Source organism: Gigantopelta aegis, chromosome 12 (assembly GCF_016097555.1).
Source record: "Gigantopelta aegis isolate Gae_Host chromosome 12, Gae_host_genome, whole genome shotgun sequence".
NCBI lineage: Eukaryota > Metazoa > Mollusca > Gastropoda > Neomphalida > Peltospiridae > Gigantopelta > Gigantopelta aegis.
In genome coordinates, this window is record NC_054710.1 from 43,723,038 (window position 1) to 43,730,436 (window position 7,399).

Consider the following 7,399-nt stretch of genomic DNA (forward strand, 5'->3'; position numbering starts at 1 on the left):
AAATAAATACACCAGAGCCGAAAGGGCGCAGCAAAAGAAGTTTCGAGATCACAGTTGATGAGGCTACGCGAATTTCTGAAGCGTTCAAAATTAGGATGAAAAAAAAATGAAATGAAATGAAATCTACGTTACTGTTGCTTTCTTACAAGCATTACCGTTCAATTAACGTTACATTCAAAGTTAGTTTAGTATTTTGTTCGATATATTGTGCTTCATATTATTTTAATAAGAATCCAATGATACATTGCAGTGCACATTTTAAAAGTTCATATTTCTGATGACAACATTCTACTTTATACCTTTTATGTACAGATTATTAAAAAACCCTAAGTTATTTAACTACTCTGAACATGTGACTACATGACAATAGAAAAAACAAACAAATAACTGAATGGTTTAATTAATGAAATATGTTCATGTTCATTGTTTACTATTCACATTGTGTGTTTTGTAATCTATTTTATTTTTATGTATTTTTTGTAATTTACGTTACATAATTATCAATCAGACTTGGTTACACAATTGGACAATGATCTTTTTGGTCTTTGGCTGTGATTGAGTACTTTTTCTAGCAAATACGATGATACACCAAATGCAGTTTCCAAGTAATCAAGTTTTTTGGCATGAGATACATTAAAGATGTATCATTGTAATTAGTAGTGAACAGACTTTAAAATTATCTTTAACACATAGATAGTTTATGTTACTTGATCAAATGCCTTATTGTGTTTAACTAATCAAAATCTATGAAATAACAATAAACAAGTGGAGTATGTCTGATTATATTGTGAATGACTGGGGATGACAGTTACATCAGATAATACCATTGACTGAGGTCACGTAGCTTACCTATAACAGTTTGTAGTGTTGTCGTAGAAGATGTAGAACTTTGAACTTTTTTAGTTCCGAGTTCTGAAATTTCAGATTTTTACCCTCTCAGTATTGCTCTTTTAATAAAATATGTTTTTATAAACATTCTAATGTTTTCCATTTTCATAATTTTGAGCTGTCAATTTGGGCAATATTGGTGAGAAATGGTGACTAGCATTTAGACGTGGTATGACAAGGCCGCCTATTTAGTGTTAATTACATTGAAGTCTACAACTGAAAGGGGTAGCTGGACCCGGGTAAAATTTCAAGTAGCATGATTTCGTTTCATACTTGAGTGCGAAATTCATTACAGTATCGTGAGGTGAATATCGTGATACGTATCGTATCGCAACCCTATTGTATCGTTACACCCCTAATATATATATATATATATATATATATATATATATATATATATATATATATATATATATATATATATATATATATATATGCATATATGTATATATGTATGTATGTATGTATATATGTATGTATGTATGTATGTATGTATGTATGTATGTATGTAGCCCAGTGGTAAAGCGCCCGCTCGGTGCGCGGTCGGTCTGGGATCGATCCCCTTCGGTGGGCCCATTGGGCTATTTCTCATTCCACCCAGCGCACCATGACTGGTATATCAAAGGCTGTAGTATGTACTACCCTGTCTGTGGGATGGTGCATATAAAACATTCCATGCTACTAATAGAACAATATAGCGGGTTTTCTCTGTAAGACTATAGGTCAATATTACCAAATGTTTAACACCCAATAGCCCAAAATGGCGGGTGCGATCGCGCTCGTACAGCGCACGTAATTTCAATCTGGCGAGAGTGAAAAATGACGCACGTTACACTTAACAGCGCATGTAAAAAAAATTGTATATTGATTGCCACTATTTACCGTATGTAGCTGATAGAAAAAAATGTTACGAGAACGGTAGCGTCCATGCAAGATTTTAATATATGACTGGTACTTATCTTTGCTATACAAATAGGAAAACACAGGTTTAATAGACATCTTCGAAGACGTACTAATCCGATCAAAATTCTTTGCCTATTTAATTTATTATTAATTAGAAACAGTCCACTTTTGTAAGGTAATAGATCACAACATCTGATAAGAATAACTCATTTATACTGTTCATATAGTTATGACAAAAAGAGAAATGGGATTGAATTAAATAGTGGCTTCTGTAGCCTACACAAATGAACTCGTTACGGAAATCAACGAAGTCGGTAAAATTGTCTCGATTAGTCCATAACTGTTAGCCTACAAAGCTTACGTAAGGTCCCGAAAATGGCAATCGTGTAATTTTATACTTTATTAAAAAAACCCAAAAAAAACAACAACAACAACTTTTTAGACGGAATAATAAAAAGAAGGAAAAGAAATGATAATAGGTATGTAGGAATAAGCCTAGGTATTTTTTACGTCTATTATTTTTCTGTTTTATCTTTTAAAAAAATCAAATAAAACTTCATTTAAATATTTGTATTTCAGCCAGAGATTAATAAATGTGCATATGTTATTTAGACATGTATATATGTACACACTATAGTAACAGTAATCAGTGATCATTTCCGACTATTTAATTTTTGTTTTGTTTGTTAGAAAGTCACAGACCATGTGATTGGAACATGATCTGATGCGCAGTAGTCTGTGGCATATTGAGCAATCAGAGCTATCGGGGTCAGATTATTTTTACTCTTGGAATTCTGCACGCACAAGCTGGTCTACTTGACAACTTATTACGCATTGATGATGGTGTCTAAAATTATGGTGGGTTTTTTTATTATCTTTATTATGGCATCCCACGTTTGGAATAAAATCGTTTGCAATGACAGATGTTCCCCAGAGTTTGTGTATTTTGTTATTAACAACATTGGGGCCATTCTAGATCAATGGCGTAACGCTGTCAGAGCTGTTCGTAACTTGTAGGGGTAGGTTAAATGACGTGTTACAAAATGTTGGAGGGAGATTGGTTGCGTAATTGTTGAATTAAAAATACCACGTGAATATGTCCCAACTAACACTATCAATTGAAATAATTGTAGGCCCACGTTTCACGAGTTATTAATTTTTTTTAATGTCTGTAGATCCTGAAATTAATGCGTCCATAAAATAATGCATGTGACGGTGGGCAGACTAAAATGTGACATGAAATTAATGCGAGTGGCCTCCCTTTTTGAAATATTACTTTTCTAACAACATACTTCTGTGCATGTACTTTTCGGTTAAATCCGAGTTAAAGGTCTCTTCAATGAGATCAACTCACTAACATGTCTCTGTACGCATCAATTACCCTGTTTAGTCCCTTGTGTTTTTGGTGAGATCAACTCGAAGCATATGTTTTTAGCAATCATTTACGTAATGTGTATATTTAACTATTATAAATCTGGTTAAACATGTATGTACTATTACAACTGTATCTTTATCTGTGAATGGTGATTTCAAAATCATAATGAAAGAAAAATTCACCCAGTGGTATGCCGACAAAGTTGCATCAGACCTGAACAGCAAAAACAATGAAACCGTTCACCTCAGGATTAGCGTGCTAAAACACATTCACACGCGATGGATCGTGTCGGCTATTGACAGGGTGGCCAAAGACCCTGAAATCGTCGCACGTGGCTGGCAGCTTGCTGAACTATTGGACAATTAGTCTGTCTCGTCTATAATGAATTGTTTTCCAGGTTTTAATAACATATGGAGCACATAGACAAAAACATAGCTATAAATACGTCATGTTATTAATGCGAATAACAAGATCTCATATTTTTCGCATTAATAAAATTATCGTATTAATTTCAGTATATATATATATATATATATATATATATATATATATATATATACATATATATATACACATATATACATATATATATATATATACATATACATATACATATACATATATATATATATACATATACATATACATATACATATACATATACATATACATATACATATACATATATATATATATATATATATATATATATGTATGTATTTATGCTGATAGGGTTTTTTTTAACTAAAGGCAAATAAAGAACTTACATACCCAAATCAGACTGGCATAAGTTGCCCATACTGGCCATTTTAATATTTTAATCCATGTTAAAATGGTGCCACAAACTTATGGCCCGTTCACACCAAAACTGCAAAATGCGGTGGTTTTCCGTGTGGTTGCCGCTGAACTAATTGCTCACTACGTAATTGCATTTAACCGTTCATACCAAAACCGCGCGGTAAATTCTCTGAATGGAAAATGTTGGCTTTTCCGCTGGAATCGCTCATCGACTTATGTTCCGCATCTTGTCCATTTTGAACTGGTTTGAGAGAAATTCAAACACAAATATGAATATAGATGTGAAAACTTGGTATATTACCTGATACTTTACACGTTAATGGACGATTACAAAAGAAATGATGTTAAAAACAAATTTGGTAGTGAAACAATTCAAAGATTTTATATTATAGTTGAACAAATTATTGCTTATTTATTTATTAATTTTATATAATAGTCTTTTAAATGTGTTTCGGGGAATGTACCGGTTAATATATATACTTATTTTAACTACATTCACCCCAGGTAAAATGTTATGTGTGTACTCTTTCCACGTGCGTAATAAATAAATAAATAATATATCAATCTCAAGTGGTAGTTTTATCTTTTGTGGGGGGAAATATGCTTTGGGGTAAAATTACGTGTTTTTCTTTTGTTAAAGTTTTTCTTATAAAAAAAGCTAGAAAAAAAAGAAAAAGAAAATTATGACCAGTGCAAATGTTGATTTTTTAAATACCATTTATTAAAATATTTCTCAAAGGGTTCCATGGCAACGGCTATTTTGTTCCAAAAAAAGAAAAGAAAGTGTTTTATGGTGACAAAACGTTAAAAATTAATATCTCGGGATTCATATAGAATATTCGGGTGCTTTCAGTGGCAAACCCATTCTGAGATACCATGGCAGGTTTGTTTAGTTACTTTTGTTAACAGTAAATTTAGGCAGTTTTTAGAAAAATGGCAGAAACAGTGGTTTTGAGATTTTCTTGCTACAAAATACCGAGGTTTGCCCAAAACCAGTGAAAGTTGAGTATATCGCTAATAATCCAAATGCAAAGTGATTTTCATTCATTGATATTCCTAAAAATGAAGTTTGTTTTGTTTAACGACACCACTAGAGCACATTGATTAATTAATCATCTGTTATTGGATGTCAAACATTTGGTAATGATATTCCTATAAGATCCCATTAAAGGGACATTCCTGAGTTTGCTGCAATTTTTAAGATGTTATCGACAAACAAAAACACATTGAATATATAGACACTGATATTCTAAACAAGAAAATATATTTAATATTTAAGTTTAATCGTAGAAATGTTTTATTAGTTGGAAACATCTTACAATATTGCAGCAAACTCTGGAATGTCCCTTTAATATAGTGAGCCCCGCCTGTCAAAATGGTACCAACATGTGAATTTGTGGGTATCAGCCCATGGCCTACAGGCCGAAAGCAAATAATTACTTTAATATGGGGGTGGGGGTGTCGAGGGGATTGAAGGCCTTCAAATCCCTCTATATGGCTTCGTTCGCATTTCTATTCTTGCCCTAGAAAAAAAATTCATGTATACACGCCAAACCTTCCACAATTCAATATGAACATGTGACTATATTTTGAATAACGGCGCTGTTTCCACGCGAACATTCCACGGCAGTGTGAACCCGTAGCGGTGCGAAAACCATCGCGGTTTTCGTCGCGGTATCCACGCGATTCTGATGTGAACGGACCCTTAACCCAAACTTCCAAGAAGGGCCCGACACCGATGATTGCTACGGATGTTCCACCGGAAGATGTGGTGATCCGTTCCCTTGCGGCCGGTACTTTGTTTTCTGAGGTGGCTACTGATTTGGACCACACCTTTAAGGAGACTGCGTCCTTCATGGCTTTTCCACACTGGTCGTCTCACCTTTGATTACCATCAAGTCTGTGCTACCGGCGATGTTGCAGAAGACGATTGCTTCAATGGCTTTCGCCATGGTTCCTTCCGGCTCTATCCAGACTTTGCCTGCCTTGATGATTCCAGATGCGGCTCATTCTGTGGCTTTGCTTTTTCCCGTTTACGTCGTTTATAGCTACTGTGGAAGGGACTTCAGCGGATTCACCGGGTTAGCATTCTTCATACTCCTCTCGTGACCGGTCTGTCGTCCTCGTCTCCTCGGAGCCATGCATGCAGTCGGTCTCCACTGCCTATCACGGGTCCGACGGACAGTCGTCACCGATCTTCGGCTGATATTAGCTCCAAGGCTTGTGATAGACTGTCCACGGTCTCGGTCTCCAACGACTGTGATTCTTTCCGATGGTCTTGCTTGTGCTCGCATTATGAGGAATTTCCACATGATGTTCCAGCCCCATCTGTGGTTGAAGATACGGAGTCCACAGTTCATATGACGATGCGTAATTGCCTTGCTGCTGTTATGAGATGTTACCTTCAACAAAATGTCCCATTCCGATGTTTGAAATGTATATTCCGCCTGAAGACAAACAATTTTTCCAAATACACTGTTGATCGTCAGTTCGACGCTGTTACTGTTGGAGTGGACGGATGATACCTTTACTTCACACCTTCTGTTCAGGTTGCTTTTCCAGCTTCCATCTAGGTTACCATATCAAGTCAATGAGTTGCGGTACACCCTGCTATATGGTTTTCGCCACGCAGCCAGTTTGAAGTTACAAGCGTTGCAGGTTGGTGCTGAAGACAGAATGCTGGACCCGTCAATTGTGTTACGACTCCATGCATCGATCCGTCTGTTGCTCTATGAAGTTACCAAGATATTCAACAGGTCGATTACTACATCCGATGGTGTTGCAAGTCAGTCGCTACTTCCGCTGGCTCCGGACGTTATCCAGTTGCCATCATGCGTTTTTTTTTTTTTTTACTGCGACTGTTTTACTACGGTCCATTGCGGATTATCACCCCACTGACGTTCACTGTTTTTGCCAGAATATGTCTGATGCTGAGAAGATTGTCTTTGCTGCTGCCTCACATCGGGTGCTGTGCCGTCGTGGATACTAGCCATTTGATGTGTGCGTTGCTTCACATCCACGTATCTCGGAAATATAGCGAAGCGGGCCTCTACTGTCTTAACAGGATCACTGTTCCGATGTCCCGGTTCCTACTTTACTGCACTACTGTTTCATGCAGTGCCATTGCAAGATGCCTTCATTATGCAGTTTCTCCAGTATCTCAGTTGGGATTGGGCCTTGTTCAGGTTCCCCTCAACCGATGGTCGAAGATTCAATCCATGGTTTCCAGAGCCTTACCCTCTCCAATGTCCATCCACGATTGGTAGAGTCTCTTGGGTCTGTTCATGTTGGCTCAAGATTTGACACTCAGGGGTCGCCTCCAGCTTCGTCGGGTCCAGATGTTCCTGAATCCGTTTGTTTTGTGGTAACAACCCAGACTTGATAATCAGTTTTCCAGACGACCTCCGGTCCACCCTTCACTGGTAGTTCCTTCGG